The following is a 21,702-nucleotide window of genomic DNA, read 5'->3' on the forward strand; positions in this document are numbered from 1 at the left end:
CCCAGTCAAAAAGATCGGGTTTTGATCCAAAAATTGACATTTCAACACAATTCCATTTTTGCAAAAACATTCAAAGGTTTGGTTTTGTTCCAAAATAGAATGAAAACAAATTTCCAAAAGTTGCTGTGAAACCGAAATACTGTCCCTCCAGTCCCCTCTCCTCCTTACCCACTAGGACCAGAGTCCCGGGGTGAAATCCTGACCCGACTGAAATCAAAGGAATTGGTTTGAGTGGGGCCAGAATTGCACCCCTGGCTTCTATTTTTCTCTGCAGCAGTCAATTCCATCCCGAACACCTGAACCAGTGGAATGAATTCCTGGTTTATGTGCTAGGGGTGACATCAAACGTAGCAGGGGAAACCCGAATCTTGAACTCAGGCATTGGCAAGTAAATAGAAGAGAAAATATTTTGCAAATGGCTTGTTTTTTTAAAAAACTCTATGTATTTGCAATGTTCAAACCTTAATAGATATTGTGTTAGTGAATTGTGATCTTAAAACTATTTTATCTGCATAAAAGAAAATTCAGATCACCTTCATTTATTTGTTTTAATGTTTAGTACTGAGGAGACAAATAACTAAGGAATAGTGCTTGGATGTCTGTAGCTACTGCTGCCTTCAGGAGGAGTTACAAATACATTTCCATGGGACAGTTCACAAGACTAAAAGATCTTAACTGATCACTGATTTGTAATTTGGCCCCAGCACTTTTAGGAGCAGAGGAGATGACTGGTTTAGGACAGATGAAAATGAGGAATGCCTGAAGCCACAGATTCAAATCCAGATCAGTTTGATACATCCCCTGCTCTTTCAAGGGAAGATAACTTTATTCTTGACTGGGGGTTCAGATGATGTATTTAAAAAAACAGTTATGACTGTGCTCTGTGTAGACGCTTAAGCTCCCATGGCATCTTTCAGAATGGATGGGGTTCGCCCAGATGTCCGTAGCCAAAATTGCATCTCCTCTCCATGTCTTGTGTATAGTGCTGTGTGAGATATTTGCCTCCACCCCAGTGGTAGCTACATTTCAGTAGTGTGTCATATTTACATTTGGTGAAGTGCTTTAGGATAAAAGGTGCACTGACAATATTAATTTAAATCATATTATAAATACATTCTAAAAATGCCAAGCATGAATACCAGGGGGTACTCTCAAGAGTAATCTGGCAATTATTTTTTGTTTGTTTATTTGTGTGTTTTTTGAGAAGGGCAATGGGAACAAAAATAATAATCAATCACAATACCTAACTTATATAGTGCTTTTTGTCAATAGATTTTTAAATGTGTATGCACCTTCCTTCCTCTGCACTGAATTAAAAAAAATGTTCTTCTAACCCTTGGATATCTTTGAGGACTTTGGGCGACATCAAGTTTTGCTTCCATTCTCCATTTTTTAATGCAATTGGGAATGGTTAAAATAAGACCCAGCAGGAGCCCCCAAAACTTGAATTGATTAAACCTTTTCTTGAAGCTAAAATGATTTTTCCTCCTAAACCTCCAAACCTTCAGGGCCTGGCCATGATCAGATGTGGCAATACTGAGATACTATGAGAAAATTTCTAGCTCTACTGTTACCAGAAAATAGAAGAAAGCTCACTTACAATTTCAACCTCAATTCTGCAGAATTGACAGTTCAGGCAATTTGGATAAACTTTGACTGTGAACTCTTTAGGGCAGATATTGGGTCTTCTATTGTTGTTTGAACAGTCTCCAGCACAATGGGGTACTTACTCTGACTGGGGCCTATGGGTATGGCCACTATATAAATAATGAACAATAAGGACTAATCATGCTGTGCTTCTCCAAACTGAACTGTTTTTCTGAAACATTCAAATTTCCCACCATTATCATGTCCAGTTTCCCGCAGCTGAACGTCAAAAGGGAAGGTACACCAGTACTTTAATAGAAGTACATGATAACAGGGAAAGAGAAAATCTGTATTTCTAACATTCTTAGACTCTTTCTCACTACAAACCAAATACAGAACAAATAACTTGGAAACACACCAGAACACATGACCCAATGTTTGGATTATTTGCTTATTTATTTCTGAGCATGGATCATCCCTTTCCAGTGTGCTTCCCAGGACGGGGACATCAGCGTTACAGATCACCCATTTCCGAGTAACAAGTGCTGTGATTGAATTGCCACTTCCTATTTTTTCAAGGAAAAGAGAGTGGGCAGTCTCAACAGACTACAAGTGCAGGTGAAAAAGTGCAGGTGAAAGAGTGCCCACATTGCCTGATGCAGAAGGTGTGGTGAAGGCTGGAGAGCATCAGGGACAGCTGTTACTTTAGGGCAGTCAGATGCAATTATGGATTGGAAGAGTAGCATGGAAGTGAGTGATAGTCATCAAATGAGTGGAAAGGCCCATAAGAAATAAGCCCAAATATTAGTAATGATAAGTCAGAAGCTAGGTTATTAGGTTTCTGCATTACATAAAAGTCCTGATTTTGCAACCTTTACTCAAGATGAGTAACATTACTCATAGTTCCCTCGATGCAACTAATCGCTTCAAAAACTGCTATCTACTGTGGGTAAGTATTGCAGAATTGGGCTGGAACCTCTTTCTCAGTTCTGCACAGAAATACCACACAAAGCAATAGTTCTGGATTACTGATCTCTCTCAACAATCACTGCGATACACACCATGGATCCAAACCGTAGAGGCTGCTTCCCCAACAAGTGCAAGTTCACTAGTTCTCAGTGTCAGCAAGGCAAAACTAGCTCTACTTAAACCTTTAATGGCCTTTTTTTACTGACTTCTCATTTAGTCAGTCAGAATAAAAGCTGAATGGATCCCATGATTTGACTATAAACGCCACTAGAAACACATCTGTAGAACATAACGTTATTTATTTCCTTTTTTTTTTTAACCTGCTGAAGCAGAAATTGTTGTATCTCGCATACATGCTGTGACAGAAACAGTTTCTGCTTCTGTATATTTTGCCATGTGTGTTACTACAGAGAGAGAGGTGGTCTGACCAGAGGCCTGCAAACTGGGAATTCTTCAGTTCTGTGCCCAGCTCTGCTATTTAGTAAGTCTGTGCCTCTGAGCAGGTCACTTACATCAGTCTTCATCTCTTTCCCCATCTGTAAAATGGTGATAAACGTACTTACCCATCTCACCGGGTGTTGTGAGGGCTGATTATACAGAATCAGCAAAGATGTATATTTTCACAAAATCAACTTGTATATTTTCACAAAAGTTGTGAGGTTTTAAAGTGACATGATCCCATTTCTGAGCAGCCTAAAGATCACATTTCAAAGATGAAAAGAAATAAAGAAATGGAGGAAACAGAAGCCACTATTCCCCTCCCCCACCTCCCTGCACTTAATTTCAAAAGAATTCACAGATCAACAGGATGCTGATTATTTATTAATACTAAACCAGTCCAATATACATGTATAATAAACTGGTCTAGGGTGCTTTCCAAACAAACAAAAATCACACCATGCATTACCAAAACTATTTACTAATGAAATGACTAAGAAGAACGGGTGAACTGCGGCTGCCAGAGAGGCAACACATTATTGGGAACTATTATTCTTGTTAGGGAGCCTGATAATGTTTTCTGTTCTTTATGCCTCATGTTTCTTCGGGAATACAACACCAATCCACTCTGGTAATTAGCATTTCTCAATCTCAGTTTACTACATGGGGGAGGAGGGGAGAATTGCTCCTTGAAGCAGCAATCTCCCTGAGGGAAAGGCTTCAAAAGCAAAAAAAAACCCAATAGCAACAGAGGGAAGGATATAGAACAAGTTTGTCCAACGGAGCCTAATGCACATGCTGCCAAAGAAATGGCATCAACTGACAGAAGCTGTAAAAAGAATTACAGCAGAGCCCTCTCCATCTCACTGCTCAGGACAGCTGTCATTATGGACAGAGATGTAAGGGAGCACAGAGGAGAGGAATGGGGGAAAGGCAGAGAATAAAATTAAAACACTGAAAAGAATCTGCTCCACCAAAAAAAAAAAAAAAGTGAAGTTTGCTGGACTACAAATGGAATAGGGGCCTGATCCAAAGCCCAATGAATTCAATAGCACTTATAATGGAATGCTACAACCTGCAAATGGATTAGGGCCTGATCCAAAGCCCAATGAAATCAATGGAGGTCTTTCTAACCATTTCAGTGGGCTCTGGATCATGCTCTAAGAGAGTTAATTTTTTCACCATTTCAATCACACTTTGTATCCTGTACACACTGTTGTTAGCAACACTTTTTGCATCCAAATCTCAAAGTGCTTTATGAATATTGGTTAATTCTGTTCTATACGCTGCCCTCATTGCCGTGGCATCTGAGCATCTTGAATTAATCCTCATGACACTGCTCTGTGAGACAGATATTACCTTGCGCTCTCCCTATTACAGCTATACAAACGGAGAGACACGGAGGTGAAATGACTTGGCCAAGCTCACGCAGGGAATGTGTAGCAGAAATGAGAAAAGAACCCAATTCTACTTCCAGTTCTGTCTCTCAGCTGCAAAAATATCTTTCCCATAATGACTAACTCAAGCTTATTGTTTACACCCACTTCAATCAGAAAGTGCTCGGGACTCCTTGGGACAAAAGATACTAAAATAAATGCTTATTATTTTTATTATTATTATTATAATTCACAAATAGAGATGTCACAGTAGTTGCAGAAGAAGTTTTGGGTGACTGCCCCTGGTGAGGCTCCCATGTCTTCCAGGCATCTATCCATGCTGTTATATAGTATTAAGGTGTGGATAGGGAAAACCATCTACCTACTCAGCACTGTGTTTAAGTGGCTTGCCAATTCCAGCTAATCATCAAGTTATTTACTTGCAGTTTATTAGGCCGAAACTGCCACTAGCCGTTGGCAGCCTCAAATATTTCCACCTTGCTTTCCTGGGGTCTCTTAAAGCACTGCTGTAATAAAAAAGCCATTTATTCAAGGTTTAGAATCTAGAATTAACAAAGAAAACCCGGTGCAATGCCAAGCCAAATTCTGGTCTCAGTTACAATCATGTAACCCCACTGATTTCCAATGAGCTTCATTTGCAATGTGTTTGTGCTGTTATACCTGAGAGCAGAATCGGATACACAGATGTAATTCTCTTATGCTTGTGAAGATTATAAAACAATAATAGTCAGACAAATATCAATCCCAATCAGTCTCATCAATAACTTTCAGTCTTGTTTCCATGACATCCAATAGAGCACAGCAAGAGCAGTATCTACAAACTAACTATATTCTCCATGTCTATCTTAAGTACTTAGATGACCTCCATCAGCGCAGTATCTGAGGACCTCACAATCTGTAATGTATTTATCGAAACCGCCCTCCTTTGGGGTAGGGAAGTACTGTTATCTCCATTTTAAGATGGGTAACTGAGGCACAAACTCTACATGACTTTCCCAAATCACAAAGGAAACATGTGGAGGCACAGGGAGCTGAATCTGGGTCTCCCAAATCTTGGGATTAGGGAATAAAATGCAGAAACCATACGTCTGTTTTTAACACCTTTCATTATTCACCAATTAAAGTCAGGGCCAAATTCTCAAATCCATCCATGATAGTTCTTGGTGCAGTTATTCTGCTCTCATTAAATACATGGTTTGGTTCTTCCATTGGGGTCCTCTGGAAAGGAGAGTTTTCCTTCCTCCCAGCTTTAAAGGACAGTGGCTGGTTTGCTAAGGCTGCCTTTCCCACAGATTGGGTCTCAGGGTGTAGTGCTTTTCTGGGTGTCTGGTCCCATCGTCATCCTCTTCCAAACTCACTGATATGACGTATGAGGAGCACAGAATATCAGATTCATGATTCATCATACAAATCTAAGAACAGAATTCTGCCCTTAGTGGATTCCCAGTGAAGAGAAGATTTGAGCTTTCTGATGCTGAGGCCACTAATTCTGGATATACTATGTGCTTATATACAGTTCTTGATGCCTCCACACCATTCGCACTGCCACCAGTGTGGAATTCCAGCATTCACTGGGGGTCATATATACTATTCATAGAAAAGCCTTGGAGAGCAATAAAACAAGAAACGGCACAAAAAGATTCTGATTCATAATACACTGGTACCCAGTTAACTGACCACATTCAGAAACTGTATGCAAACCAGCAATGGGCCCTGCACTGCAAAATCCACACCAAAATTTGGAAATCCAAACAAGGAACTCCTCAAAGATTGTTTGTGTCTGGTGATTTAGTTTGGCCCAATGGAACAGTGAACAACTGCCAAACTCAAAAAGGTAATTTTCGTTCATAGAATCATAGAAGATTAGGGTTGGAAGAGACCTCAGGAGGTCATCTAGTCCAACCCCCTGCTCAAAGCAGGACCAACCCCAACTAAATCATCTTCATCTAAAACTTCTAAATCTTCATGCTCCTACTATAGTGACCTGAGAGCATCTCACTTGGATTCCAAACCAAACAACCAAACACAATACAGCCCTTAAGAGAATCCATCCAGTGCTGTGGACACTATGCCAGGACTCTGACAGTAAAATTCTGGTCCCATTAAAGTCAGTGGGAGTTTTGCCATTGACTTTGATGCAGTCAAGATTTCACCCTGGACGTTTAGTGAGTGCTCCTCCCATACAATGCAGACATAACCAGTAAAGTTCACAGACATGTAATTCACTATTGAGTCTCACTAGCTTAATTTAGAGAGTAGTAATTGTGTTCACAACATCCACAGTTGAATGTATTTCCATGTCAAGAAAGGTTTCAGAGTAGCAGCCGTGTTAGTCTGTATTCGCAAAAAGAAAAGGAGTACTTGTGGCACCTTATTTGTAAATTTGTTAGTCTCTAAGGTGCCACAAGTACTCCTTTTCTTCATGTCAAGAAAGAAGAGCTTAGAAGAGGGAGAAAGGGAAAGGAGGACAGAGGGGAGATGAAAAGAAAGATTTGTTTTGAACTAATAGGAAGCTATTGTTAGACAGTGGAAGGCCTAGCATTTATTTCAGTCTACTTTAAGCCTAACAATCACTTTGTGGGGTATATTGGTGAGGGGCAGTTGAGATTATAGCACAGTTGAGTGGCATTAAGTGGCACATAATGGGCAGGGACAAACTGAAAGGGTGAATTTTGTCCACAGAAGGGCTGGTAACTCTAACTCCCCAGGGTAAGAATGCTGCTCTGCTGTTCTTTGCTGCTCAATTCCTTACAACTTCAAAAGAGTTACAAGAAACAAAGCTATTTTTTAAAAATACAGTTACATAAAATTAATATTACAACACAAACAAATGCAAAAGAAATCTCTCCGCTGTTCTCCCATACCTGGAAATATACTTACATTGCTGTGCATATACCAGGTATGGAAGGTCACCATGGAAGTCTTGTTCATTTTTTGGAACTTTTATACTGCTACAGCAGCACAGAAGCAGGTAGAGGATGAGCCTTGGAGAGGCTAATATCAACACTGTCCTTAAGGCTCTCTCTCTGCCCGTCTCTCTTTTTCTCCCTCACACACATGTGCACCCCCCCACACAGCCAATAGCCTGCCATACATTTAACTTTTTACTTCTGGTGATTTGTGATATAGCTTTTCAATTAAATGCATTATATAAATGATAACTGAATCTAAAATATAAATATAAAGTCCATTTCAAGAATAAATTCCAAATTACTAATTATCTGTTCAATATGACTTTTTTTCAGTCACGCCTCTAGAACATTTTAACAGCACATCACATATCCTTTTACTGTGACTTTAAAAAACAAATCCTGTCTGCTCTTTGTGAACACTGATGATCCTACCAGTTTTCAAAAGCCTCTGCCCTTTTGTTCTTGGCCAAAATTTCTCCTCCCTCACCCTGAGATTACATGCCTGCAACCTCAGAGATGGTTGTATTAGATGGGTGAAGAGAATCTGCCTTGTATATAATTCAGTAGTTCTCAAACTAGGACTGCCGCTTGTTCAGGGAAAGCCCCTGGCGGGCCACGCCAGTTCGTTTACCTGCCGTGTCTGCAGGTTCGGCCGATCGCGGTTCCCATTGGCCACGGTTCGCTGCTACAAGCCAATGCGGGCTGCAGGAAGGGTGGCCAGCACATCCCTCAGCCCGTGCCGCTTCCCGCAGCCCACATTGGCCTGAAGCGGCGAACCGCGGCCAGTGGGAACTGCAATTGGCCGAACCTGCAGACACAGCAGGTAAACAAATTGGCCCGGCCCACCAGGGACTTTCCCTGAATAAGTAGCAGCCCTAGTTTGAGAACCACTGATATAATGGATAAAGCTGAGATACTCTTGAAGTGAAAAATATTACAGAATAAGTACTGTTTGTAGTTATTGCTATATAAAATCTATCTCTTTCTACACGTGTGTGTGTGTGTGCACATGCGCACCTCAAAGCTGGTTGGATACTATAAAAATTGTCCTGGAATCTGCCTCTTTTTACAAATTTGCATGCAATCAAATTTTACTAGCAAATTCCAAAATCACAGGCACATTCATTTGCAGAAGCCAACTTTGAGTTGTGCCTGACTTCCTGTGCCAAAAGTGCTTGTGCACTTATCCAACCCACCAGTAACATCCCAACAACATGAGCCCAATTTCCTGTGAGGTCGCACAGCTTGCATTGACTTAAACCTGAGGACTGAGCACCTCTGAAAATCAGGCTCTGCGTGACTCATCTGACTTTTGACAAATAACCAGCAGAGCTCGACTGATGAATACTGAAAATTAAATCCTCACAGAGAGGATTTGCAATTTTGCAAATTTGCAATCAATCCACGGAGGCTTTTTTTTAAAATGACATTAAAGTTTGTCAAATACTTCTGAATGACAATCTGAGGATATTCGTTTACAGCTCACACTAAGTCCCTCGATAAATTGTTTGTTGTTAACTGGTCGCTCAGCTTTAAATGTGTATATGTGTGAGACTATGAACTGTATTTGGCATCTAACATCTATCTATTGATAGATAGCTATATCTCAGCAGCCTGCTCTGTGAGCCTCTGCAGACAAGGAATGGGGAGCACACTTTCATCAAACTAGCATCTGTTTTCAATTCTCATTTATGGATGTGGAATCCTTTCAACTGGACATTAATCATTCTCAACAGCAGCAATTAGATACTTGAGACACATCAGAACAAATCAAATTAGCCCTATTTATTAAAAAAAAATCCTAAGAAGTGAATTAAAAAGGCAATAGACCATCCTACGTGTAGCAACACAAAAAGAAAATTAAGACACTGAATCTCAGGAGTCTGAAAATTTTCAGGTGCTATTTTCAAAGCCTGATCTGTAATCAAATAGCAGAGGGGTTCTACTGCAGAATGCCTGGTGGATTATTTTAGCAATAAGGTATAATTGAAAGGATTAACTTGAATGTAATGCTTCCCTTCCAAAAATTCCAGGAATGCTGAAATGACTCTCATCTGCAGCTGTATGACTCATGTTCTTAATACTGGAACTTAATTTTTACTTCTGAGCTATTCGGGTTTAGGGAAACATTGCCACAGAAATACTCATTCAATTGACAAAGGAAAATCTCTCTTTTAGTGTGGTTAAATCCTAGGAGTCACATCTTTGGAGAATCTGGCTTGGCTTGGATTCAGGTAATGGACATACTGCACACCAACAAGAGAGGATCTTCTTTTATTAGAATGGAAAAACCAAGCAGGATAGATCACTGTAATGAACTCAAACTTCTTCAAGCAGACCAGACAATGTGACTTCCTACTGCTGAGTTTGTCTTGCCTGATATGGCAGGCTACTGTCAGCAGGTAACATGGGAGTCCCAACCCTGCTCCCTTGGAAATAAACATCTAAACTTTCATGATTCAGGAACAGGATGGTGCCCAAGTCAATCTGATGTCAGGCATGCATTCATATTGCTTGCCAGTCACAATGAGCTAATAAAAAAATCATAAATGAAATCTGCTGATTTTTTAACCAGGAAAAACACAGTAGATATATTTGTAAGGAAAAGTTACAGAAAGAAGGAAATTTCTGGGCTAAGATAAGCTACTGTTATGAGCTCTTATTACCTGTACTAATATGTACCTCAACAACTCTTAGTTGCCTTTACATTGGAGGCCAAATCTTATGCATCCAAGCCATTCCACTAGAGACAGTGGGAATGCTTATGAGTCCAGCAAGCATGATTTGGTCCTCTATGGGCAAAACTACCCTCACAGATTCACCCAGTGGATCATGATTCTGACCTCATGTTCCCATTTGGAAAGTTAGGCCCATGCCTGGTAGTGCATGTATCTGGAAGTTTTACCCAGTGGAGCACAATATTGGAGGAAAGCCCATGTGCCATGAGAGTCTGGAAATGGAATTTTGCCCTCTGCTATAAAGGAATTTGCTGACTCTGGAGTCTTCTCTCTTATTAGTGCCCATACAGAACTGGGCTTTTGCAGGGAGGGGAGAATACACCCTTTTGAATTAAGCAGTCCATCCTCTCCTCTTCGTTAAGTATCCACCAGTCCAGTCACCTCCCATAACAATTCTTTCCTCCTGCTTTCCCAGCTCGGTGTACACCTGTCTGTAATAACAACTGGAATAAGACTTGGGGTTAGCCCATCTAATATTTATTGCTCCCTTGTTTATTTCTTCATAAATAAAAATCACTGGTACCTGCACACAGGTCCAGCACTGTCTCTGATATTTCTTAAAAGTCCCAAATAGAAAATAGCCTCAAGTTATGAAGAGTTAAATACAATCCAAAAGGCCAGCATGTGAGCAGACGTACCTAGGGATTGCCATTGCAACATACAGAATTCACGTATGGTTTTATGTTTAAAATTCCCTGGTTTAGAGAAACTGTATCAGCTAGTTAGATGTAGCTATAAATAGAATCGCCTGCTGACATTAATCACAATAATTTGGCAACATGATGACCAGTGAAATTATGAAAAGGACAGGTAACTTGCAAAGCAGAGCCCAAAGCCATTCCAACCATTCATCAGGAGGGGGAAAATATTTTCCCCAGATACTGCAACCTCATGAGAGCATGTGGTACTGGAGTCCATATTTTTTCTTTTGATGAAATGTGACTTTAAAAAATATTAATCTGTTCCTTCATTTAATTTCATCTGTACGATCGGCCAAGAGAAATACACTAATTTATAAGTTGAAGTGAGCCTTGAGATAATGTCACCCACCGTTCATCCAAATTTGTCACTAGCATCCCATTAAAGCTGTAATTATTTTTTAATTAAAACTAAGGAAACTGGCATGCGTGTGCCTACTTTATACATCTGTTATGGGTTAAAATAGCTTTTAAAAAATGTTTTTTTAGACCGCAGTCTTTTGTGGCCATGGCCTATGCCAAAGAAAACGCAAGCTTGCTTATTTTCTCCATGGGGCGCAACAGCGCCTGTGTGTGCCTGAACAGATTCGACTGGCCGTGAAAAGAATTCTAAATAAAACACAAACATGGAATTTGGCAACGCCACAGAAGCAAGCTTAAGACTAATTCCAGCATGCGGACCGCTCTCACACAGCAAGTCTGGCTCCACTATAAATGAAACCAGGCTCTGTAAAATATCCAGTAAAGTTTGAGTTCAGATTTAAAGGGATAGTGCTCTTATTCCAGTTTTAAAAAAAAATCTTATTAAAGAAGCTCATGCTGGCTCAATAAATCTGCATGTTGTGAGCTGTGTTTTCTTTCAGCTGATACTTCCATTTAAAAAAAATTAAAACAATTTCACTTTAGGATTGACTTTTGTAGAGGAGGTTCTGAAAAATGTGTGTAAAAATAATTCAGGGAGGGCAAATAAAGAGAAATTTTCCTAAGGTGAAAGAAAGCAAAGAAAGTGAAGGGAATAATTTAAAAAAAAAATATATATATATATATATATATTAAAATAGGTCCCTAAAATAGGAAATTCCAGAATAAAAATTAGGTGTGGATTAAGTTTGTGGGTCATTCACCACAAGTCAAGCGGGCCATTGACAGAAGAGCTTGTTCTAATCACGTATCAAAGCAACCAAAATGTTGACTCACGATGGGCTGTTGGGGCGGGGGTCTGTCTGTTTGTCTCTCTGCGTGCAAGCATTCCCAAGAGAACTACAGAGGAGCAGGGTCAGTGGTGCTATCCCCAGGGGAATACAATCACATGGGCAACCGTCCTCTAACAATCTCAGTTGACCAGATTGTTTCTCCAGAGATAACAGGAATTTGTGAAGAAAGGGAGGGGTGGAGAAAAAAAGCTACCAACAATATAAACAACCACAGACAAAAAGATTTATTGGGTTTTGCCAATTCTGGTATAATAAAAAAAATTAATAATTGATTATCATCTCAGAGAGATGTGCAATGGTCCTGGCAGACTTACTGGGAAAGGACGGAGAAAATTATACAACGCAGCCTTCAACCAGACATTAAAAGGCAATGGCTTTTTTCCCAGTATATCTTCATTTTCCCTCAAAGGTCTGGATGACGCTATGTTGTGGCATTCTATAATCACAAAAAACCTAACCTCCACTGCCCATTCCCAACCCAGATCATCTGCCTGCTCCTTGAAAAGAAGACTTGCTGGCCAGTGGCCACTGAATGTTTCAAGAGATTGTGCTTTTAAGAACATATTGACTATATCCTAATGATCTTTGACAATGATGGTGAAGAGAAGAAATAAGAGAGCTTTATTGCCTCTCATTTCAATAGCATCTTTAACCCTACCCTTTATGGCAAAGCACTGCAGACTGTGTAAGGATGAAACCAATAGATTTCTACAGAAATTTAAAAGGGTTTATCAAAATTATTCTACAAGCCAACTGAATGTAATAGAAAATTATATCCATACTATAGGGCTTTTTAACCATACTACAGAATTTTATATTTTATAACAGGGATATTATTTTAATTCAATGAAAAGGTTTAAAAATTTATAGAATGGGTTTATTTTCTATTAAATTCTATAGGACTTCTGCATAAGGGTAAAGTTACTTATTTTAATGTTGTCCTCACTATAGGCAAAACCACAAACATCCTGTTCCCAGCTCTATCAATAGCACACATTTTTTTATAAAGGATTTGGATTAAATAATCTGTAAACACTCAGACTTAATTTTTAGACACCCTTAAATGTTAAACAATGCACTTATTCGCTCCCTGTTCTACTGGAGGGAGGAAAAAAAACAGAAAGACCTTTTAGAAGATGTGAACTAAATTAACAGTAGTTCTTTTAAAGGTGGATTACATGTAAACAGGTTTATTGCTATTTTAAGATCCTATTCAGTTCTGTTAATTTTTATTTCTTACATAACTTATTTTTAAATGACAGATCCTTCCTAACCATATACTGGTTCTCATTTAGAACTACATACTTTCCTGGGCTGCACAGGTGAAATTCACAGTTTGCAAAAACGGGTGTAACACCACTGAAGTTGATGGAAGTGAAAAGCACTAAGGCACCTCTCAGGAAGACACACTCACAGGACTAAGTACCACATGTGCTCCCCCTGTTGTCAAAAAGAATTCCACACACAGACTGATGGCATTGTATGATCATTGTTCTGCTGACTAATGGAAACTACCGCATGGCTCAGTGTTAGGGCATGAAAGTGGGTACTCAAAAATTACCCAGAATCCTCCTGAAGGTGAAGGACTTAGAGGCTTACTGAAACCCAGGAAATAAACAAAAGGCAAGGGTATGTTTTTGTGAGCACTGAATCATCTTTGGAGTGCTTTATAAAAATAGGTTAAAGGAGCAGTTCTATGCTAAAATGGACCATTTGTGTTCTGAAAGAATTATAACCACTCAAAGCAAGCAATTCAAGACACAGACAAAGAAAACAAAATAATCTGTCAATATTATGAAAGTTAAAGAGTCAACCACCCATACAGAAGGAGTGAAACTGAAGGACAAATAGACAAAGGGCCCAATCCCATTCCCCTTACAAGCCACCAGGACTGTTTATGTGAGTAATCAAGTGGAATATGGCCCAAAATAAGAAAGTGGTGTTTAAACAAACCTAAAGAGTGCAGGTGTGTTGTATACATTGACTTCTCTCTACCCGGATTCCTTAGGTTCTTATTAGCAAAGAATAATTTTAAAAGTACAGTTTTATGAAAAGATTCCAAATGCCCTGTCTCCTCAGATACTCATTCAGCGCCCGCATTAACCTCATTCCAAAAGTCCCAGGACCTCTGACTCTTACAGCTGCATTCATAAAAAATGTAAGCCTTCTCTATGTGGGATTTTTGCCTGTTTCTTTCCAAGTACACATTTTACTGATTCATAAGACCTTCCTTCCCCAGTCCTTGCTATGGTGAATGGCCTTGTCTTTAGTACACAGGCAAGGACATTGGTTAAAAAAAAACAAGAACAACAACATCTACAGGGCAGAAAGAAGACGATTACATAAGGGACATGCCACACTACAATGTACTAGATACACTTATGTGTTACAAAAAATGTATGGAAACCATAGAGCAAATAAAGAAGAAAACAAAAATGTATGCTTCAAATATGTACACAGTCATTTATCTATCAAAAGAAGTGCAATGGGTAACTCAATAAACTCCTTTGACTTCAATGGAGTTATGCTATGGTACTGCAGTGGGGAATCTGGCACAGCTCCTTTAAAAAACTAAAAGATTCACAAAGAAATGTACACTTACCAATGCTTTTCACACTGGTTTGTTGGCCAAACAGCACAGGCTTGATAACATTTATCAAAATGATATTTCCTAGATTAGACTACCTGCCCTTGATTGTGAGAGATATGTCTACACACAGAACACTAATCCTCCTCACTGAGTCTGAAAAGCCTAGTTAGCACATTTCCTTACACACACACACACGCACACACACATCAAATCGAAAGTGCCAAGAAAAGCAATGACAGAAAACATTTCTGAAGGGACAGAATAACTCAGTGCTACACATGCCAGGTGAAGCAATGCAAGCAAACAGTTTGGCATACGCTACAAACAAATGAATGGGATTTTACTGAGGGAAATAAAGAATAATTGCAAACATCTACGTATTGTGTGTCTAAAAATCTCAGTGCTTTAAAAACAAAAACAAACAAAAAAAACCCCTGTGCACTGCACAGCCAAAAGGCAAGCCCAGTGAATGCAGACAGGCAGTGTGAATCCTAATTTGATCCTTCATTTCCTAACAGATTATTGTTTCACACAAGCCTTCCCCTCTTCATGTTTTTAATATTTTTTATGAAGTGTTTACAAAGAGACTGGCTGCATTTAGGGAAAGAGTGGAGAGGTAGGGGTAAGGTAGTGCCATCAAATGGTTGATCTTACAGCACAAATTATCTGCAGTAGTTACCCTGTTGCTCCTGCTGCAAAATAAAGTGGATCCCTTCTTTGTTGAGTAAGAATGTGCACAATATTTCAACTAGAAAAATATGTCTGCTCTTGCTACTGGCAGTGGAGGTGTTTTCTGATATGATTTCTGTGTGCAGCTATGTATTCACCTAAGCTCCACCTACATTCCTATTAGCAGGGGCATCCTCTTTTTATTTTGGACCTCCTGAAAAGTATGGCATGAGCCCCAATTTGCAGAGAAAAAAAGCAAAAGTGTAAATGGGTTTGTTTGTGAGTGGGTCCTTTGTCAGAGCAGCAGCAACTCCCCCATCAAAGGTGCTGCTTCCTAATCTTTCTGCTTACTCTCATTCAAACTGACCTTGCTCCCAAATATGAAATGATTCAAGAGAAGAAATTTGGGGTTTATTTTTATTGTGACTGATGAGATGCCACAAGAAAGAACTCTTTTTTAAAAAGGAGGTCTGAAGGAACTCAAATGTGTCTCCTTTAGTTTTGTTTAACCTCACATCCCACTTTGCCTTTTTCAATAGGCTTCTCATTTGATACTGACAAGCTACGGTTAGGATTTTACAAAGACCGGTCACTAAAAAATACAAATCCACCAAACTTACTGCTTAGCCTAATGGTGTTTACCTGCTCTGAAAACATTTTTTCCTAAACAAGCTATCATTTACCATACACTGAGCCCCTCAGTAATGGGAAATTCATCCATTCCCATAAATAAATTAAAAAACACCTCCATCTATCTTGTTGCAATATTTTTAAATGTTATCATGGCCAGAGAACTGCTGGTTAATAATTAGCCCTTCCCCACTCACTCACACACACACACACACAGACACCCTTTAAAAATGCAAAATCTAGCCCACTATTTTAATATTTCTGATGTCGGTGACCGATGTCAGCTCTCCCCATACAGTAACTGCTTTAAGCGCTGCATATAGCACTGCATTAAAAATTAATTACACATGCTATTTTATTGATAGTGCATAATGTAATGAGCACCAGCTGTGCTAAACATCCAAACTCCTTTTTAAGACAGCTATAAAAAAAGAAAGAAACTGCACTTCCAAATGCTTCTCCTGTCAGAGGAGAAAAACAGCAACATCTTGTATGGATTTGAAACAGAATTCTTTGATTTAGCTCTACATTTGGAACGTTTGAAGAATTCAGACTCTCGGGCTTGGTGTAGTGGTATGCAATCCAGTTAACTCTCTAAATGTTGGAGCCATTGTTTCTACTGTAGGCAATGTTTCCTTGAACCCCTTTGTCTTGAGATTACTGGATCCAGTTCCACCTATTAATATTGCAATTAAGCACCTATCTTTTTCCTTGGATGTCTGGAAATTGCAGGCATCTAGTTTTAAGCAACTTTAAATACCTCTTTTGCCCCACTGGTTCTTAACTTTACATAATTAGAACTTACTAAGTTATACTGATAGGGTGTCTTTCTAAAACAAAGCCTAAGCCTCACTTATATTGCCAGCACCACTGCCCTGTGAAGCGCCCTAATTTTAGCTGCCTCTGTGCTGTCTTATAGTCTCCTGTTCATCTCTTGATCAGCATACCATGTATTAAACACAGGTTTATGATGAGGTCTAGATTGTGATTGGATATGAGATAGATAGATAGATAGATAGATAGATAGGTAGATAGATAGATAGATAGATAGATAGTGCATACTTTAAACACTGCATGAAGTAAATTCTTCAAAATGCATTAAATATTTCATTAAAATAAGTAAATAAATATTAACTAATCAGTGACTAATAGAGACATCTCTTCGGAGCACAAATTTTAGTCAGTTCTACTCTTGCGTGAATCATTTTTTTTCACAGTATAATGAGAAGAAACGTTTGCAAATGATTTTAATGTAGCTGTAGCTCTTTGTCTGCATTCACACACACACACACACACACACACACAGTCCAACTCCTCTTTCTCCTCTCCAAAAAAAAAGGGGGGGAAGTAGATCTGAAGTCTAATTTGGATGGGTTTTTTTTCCAGATTCCACTCAGTAAGAGGGGGAGGAGTAACATATCAGCCATCGTCCTGGGATTTGATGAGTGAGGAGGCTTTTGCAGGATGAGTTTGCATTCTCCATTCTGATTATTGTTTTGTTTTCCATTGATCTTCCAGTGTTAATAAAACCCAGTCTGATATGAAACAAAAGCTTGCTTCTTGTTCTAGTATGAAATGTGCAGAACACATACTATATCATTAACATAAACGTTTTTGAAATAATATTGCTTTCTAGACAGACTGTATTAATTGCATCAACCTTTTTACAGCAGTGTGGTCTTTACTAGCGCTTCTCATTGGCCAACTCAGGTTATAAACCAACACAAAATGAATAGTGATATATAACTAAAGGAGGAAAAAATATTCTACTGTTAAAACCTAGTATTTGCTTACAGCTATTTCTTTTAACTTTATTGTCACTTTAACCTGTGCCAAGAAAACACCAGACTAGTTAAATAATACAGTGAGCAAAATTTTAGTAGCAAAGTAAATTGATGTTAACTTTACAAGATTACTGGATAATTATTAGAATGTCTTAATGACTAATATGGCCAATTCCTTGAATTAAAGGGAAATTGTTCTAACCGTGTGATCTAGGGCCCCATGGCTCCTCTGTGTTAGACCTTGAACCTCACAGTCCTGCCCGTTAATCACTGCTGTCAATGCCCACTTACTGTTTTTAAATATGCAACTGAAGTATTACAATAGCTTTCTACCCCCCTTATAGATATGTCTGTGTGGGAAGGAAGCTGTTTCACTGATTGATTAAATATATGCATATTAGATAATTTAATTATTTTTATATATGTATATAAAACCCATGCTCACAGGGCCAGTGCCAATGGATTTAGATCAGGCCCATAATAACACAAGTATAATGGGTAAATTAGAGACCTGTGTTGTTTCAATGTGCCTTGCAATATACCAACTGCAATTCCATTTATAGCGCCTTTGGATTGTAGCATCTTCAGGGCAGCGACTTTTTGTGTTTCTACAGTATGTCATAAAATGTCATGTACTCTCGGGCTGAGATTTTCATAGCCCATTTCTCTTTTATTTTAATGGGAATTGAGCATCCCAGTTTCATAAGCCATTTTGAAAATCTCAGCCTCAATGTACAATATTAATAAATCAGATCTTGAAAAAGACACCTGTATTTATAGTGAAGATGTATTGTGAAAAATGGCTTCAGTCAACGTTTTCCAGAGTGTCAGTATAAACAAACTTGCATATATTTTTACATATAATTATGTCACTCAATAATTGTTTGCATGTCTTTGTTATGTATATTACATTTAAGCTAAGCTGTCAGAATTGATTTAAACAAAATAAAAAAGAAGATTTAAAAAAGCACTCTGATCTAGCAAGACACAAAGCAAAGTGAATTTTGTGCCCATTTATGTTTTAAATCCAAGCTACACAACCCCGTGAATTTCATGACTCTGTTCCAACTTCTAATTAAATAGGCACTAAAAACATTTAAAACAAGAAAGCCCAATTCAACAGACAGAAGCTTCTGAGGAACAAAGACTTTTCAACAGTGATATGTGTAGATATTAAAATAATAATATTTTAATATGTAAGCTTTAACTTGCTAATTCTACATCCTTTGTTGACTTAGACACAAAAAAATTAACAAAAGTGTAACAGAATATGCAACTAGTAACCAAAAAGTGGCCCAGCACATACCACAGCAGAACTTCCATGGCATCCATTTGTTGTAGTTATTATTGAATACTTTGAATATTATCAGCATCAAAATTTCTAAAGAGCACAAACAGTCCGAGATGATGCAGGATGAATTCCCATTTGCACAACTTAACAGTGTCTTGTGTACAAGACAAATCATATCTAGGACCAAATTTTCAACAGCAGCTTTGACATGTGGGTGCCCATATGCAGCCAACAACTCAGGTATGCCACCACAAATTAAACAGACTCCTAAGGACCTGACTTGTGAGTGACAATCAGAGATACTACGTGTCTACAGATGCACCTGCAATTGCTTGCCCTCAGATTTAGCGATGTTGAGGCTACACTGAAAAATGTGAGGTCCTTACTAAGCATTTAAGCAAGAGCTGAAAAATATAAAAAGGTAAGAAATGGAGGAGGGAGGAGAGAGGAGGGAAATGTTAATGGCTTTTGTTCAAAGAATGAAACAATTCCTCAGAAACAGAAACAAGGCTGACAGAATAAAGAGTTAATCGAGTCAGGGACACAAGCAGATCCCTAAAGCTGGAGTAAGTGACTCTCCAGTGTAAATGGTTTTCTTAAGAGGAAAGAAAACAACATTGAGATCATCACCAGTATTATTATACAGTCAACACAAAGAGGTCCTTTTTGTTTCATTTCCACAAAACATTTTGGGTGTAAGAAAGACCTTGCTCTATATTCTCAGCATTATACATGGAAGACAATAAACGGTTAAGTAGATATGCGCCTCCTTTCCAAGGGAAGAAAATGCTTCTTTCAAGCAGAACTTGACCAACTACTGTCATAAACATTTAGCGTGTGCTTTGATATAACCTATTCTCTAAGTGCCATAGACTATAGCAGTAATTATAGGAAGCCATGATAACAGGTCTATCTCCCCACAAAGCTGGCATCACTCTTCTAGCAAATAGATCTTCCAAACACTAACGGCGCACAACTATAAAATGAAAGTACGTAAAATAGAAAAGCCTTGTTCCAACGTGCTGTAATGAGTTAGTCTTTCCTTCCTTTTCTATTTTTAGTTTTACTTTCTTCTCTCTCCATTAACTGTCTATGTTTGTTTTAGAAGCAATAGGGAATAAGGGTATCAGTTCATTGTTACAACTACCTACATATCAAAGACACCCGGGTCTATTCTATATAAAAAAAAAGAGGGGAACAGACAATATGAGCTCACCTCCAATATGTTTTACTGGTTACGGGAGGAAAACTGCCTACCATCACATAGTGTGTTAATTGTTTATAAGGGCTTGATTATATTACCTTTATGGCAATGTCAGTCCACTGAAGCCAATGAAGTGAAGCCATATTAACAGAGTGGAGAATCAATCCCATTGAGAAAGCAACCTGCTTATAGGGAATTTGGATATAGTGCAACTTCACGTATCGCTGGCAGACATTATTTGAATGCTTTGCACTGTGCAACATATCATGCTGGTTATAGAGAGTTTGTGCTTAGAGCAAAGTTGGTGTATGAAAACTGACTGCACAATGGACCCAATCCTGCATCCACTGAAGTCAACTGGAGTCTTTTCATGGACTTCAAGCTTTGAATCAGGCTCTTGGAGGTTCTGTTGTGTATTTTTAAACCTCCTCTTGAGAACTCTTCATCCTTCAAGACTCAAGGTTTAAAATACTTCAAAACTTTTGATCTGTTCATCACATTAAATCTGAAGTTCCTAACTTTCTCCCTCAGCCCCAGTATCGCCCAGTGAAAGACCGCAGACATTTAAGGAAATACAATCAGGTATTTTCCAAAGAAACTGAATCATAGGGACCCTGTCTTGATACATAGTCACTGTTATACTGTGGTAGGGTTTTATCTGCACATGCTACAACGAAAAGCTGTATGTGAGCAAGCTTATGCTGGCCCTTCCAAGAGGTCATAGGGGCCAACTCTTGAAGGCTTTACTCACTTCTCACTCTGCTCAGTCCTTCCTGATTGTCCAAATTCTGCAGTCCTTATGCAGTATTTACTCAGCATTATTCTGTGAAACTCCAATTAAGTTTGCCTGAATAGGGACTGCAGAATTTGGCATACATGGGAGTTTTGCCTATCTAAGCACTTTACGATTTTGCCTTAGCTGAATTTTCTTTTAGGCCCTTCCCATTTTCACCTCTAACCCCCTAAATTCACTACAGGCTGACCCCTCAACTAAGCTGCACTCTGAACACCCATTGATTTCAAAGAGATCCCGGTGTCTGAAATGGTAGGGTCAGGCATCAACTCTTTAGTTAGTCACATGTCAGAGTCCTCCCTGGCAACCTGGGTTCCACTAATCTCCACATTGCCTTTCCTTCATGGCAGTGACAAGACTCGGGGTTTAAAAAATGAAGACAAAAAAAAGTTAATGAGGAACATTTTCTCAAAAGCTAAGGAGAAAAAGTGCATGGAGCACATACATCCTGCATGCACATGGACTCTGAGGAAAGCCCTTAATACAAATGATTAGGAAAAAAAGACCTCAGATGTTAAATGTTATCCAATTAAGCTTAAAATAAACAGCCCAGAGAGATGAAATCTTGATACCAGGGTATCACATTATGTAAGGATTCTCAGACATTTGCTCACAATGTGGCATAAACAGACCAGCAGCAGCTGGTGGTGACATCTGAAAGTGGGTAAATGGGGGGCAGGGGAGGAAGGGGAGGAATGGACTCACACCCCTTTTCCCATTCCCCGACCTCAGTAATGAGGGAATGATTATGTTTTCACTGCCTCCCCCACACAACCCAGCGAAGACGA

The 21,702-nt window shown here is 39.0% G+C and overlaps 1 protein-coding gene across 7 annotated transcripts in view; it reads right to left on the reverse strand.

Annotated features, from left to right (window-relative positions):
* BCL11B (BAF chromatin remodeling complex subunit BCL11B) overlaps nucleotides 1-21,702 on the reverse strand; it is a 105,060-nt gene that overhangs the window by 36,666 nt on the left and 46,692 nt on the right. The window lies entirely within an intron of this gene.

The sequence above is a fragment of the Dermochelys coriacea genome, chromosome 6 (assembly GCF_009764565.3).
Source record: "Dermochelys coriacea isolate rDerCor1 chromosome 6, rDerCor1.pri.v4, whole genome shotgun sequence".
Classification (NCBI taxonomy): Eukaryota; Metazoa; Chordata; order Testudines; family Dermochelyidae; genus Dermochelys; species Dermochelys coriacea.